Genomic DNA, 932 nt, shown 5'->3' on the forward strand with positions numbered 1-932 from the left:
TGGAATAAATTTTAACCTCAAATTAAATATGGGTCACGTTTGTGTGAAGAATGCTGATATGAGATATAAAACATAATGCATTGATTGTTAACAGACAATTTGTATTTGTAAATCTGACTGTAAAAGAGTCAGTGCCTCACCAGCTGTCAACCTCACCGCACGTCACTGAGTAGCAGACCAGTGTTGGTTCTAACTGTAGGGGTATGTTTTTATTCAATGTTTAGAGGCGGTAATACCTAGAAGTAGAACGATACTGTAGCTCCTTATATGGTAATGTTTCTTACTGTTTCTTACTGCCCTTTTCTTTACTTTCAGGTTCCTAGAATTGTGTGTCAAAAGTACAAGCTCAGCTGTGGGTGATGATTGTGTTATACCGAAAAATGTGATTTTCCTATGATGTGTGACCTTCAGTTGCATCCAGTTTCCTGATTTGTATATACCTCCTGTCTTCCAGTCTGAAAAGTGATTATAGATGCACACAGACAGTCAGTTTCTTTTGTCTTGATTGACAGACTGTACTCAGTCATTTGTATGCTTCTCTTTGCAAAGAATAACAGATTCAGACAAATCCTCTTCTCTAAACTTCAAGTTTTCTTTAACTTTTCAGTTCTAATCCTGAACATTTTTAGAAAGGTTTCCATAACATACCCTTACCAATGTGAGTGTGTTTCTAGTAATGTGGTTGCTTTGTTTTTCAGAAGCAGTGATGTAACATTCACATGAACTGATGATTTGTATGACTCAGGTTGAGGTAGATTACATGCAGCTGTGGACTCAGGCCATCTGAGGGAAGGGGCAAAACTATCCAAATCGCCTATAAGGAAAACAACACCTCTATATTAAAAATTATTTACTTTAGGCTGCCCCCTGAAACTTGAATAGTCGAGTCTCCAGTGTCCAGTGATACTATATGCAGTAGGGCAAGGAAACAG

Source organism: Monopterus albus, unplaced genomic scaffold, assembly GCF_001952655.1.
Source record: "Monopterus albus unplaced genomic scaffold, M_albus_1.0 scaffold250.1, whole genome shotgun sequence".
In the NCBI taxonomy this organism is placed as follows: Eukaryota; Metazoa; Chordata; class Actinopteri; order Synbranchiformes; family Synbranchidae; genus Monopterus; species Monopterus albus.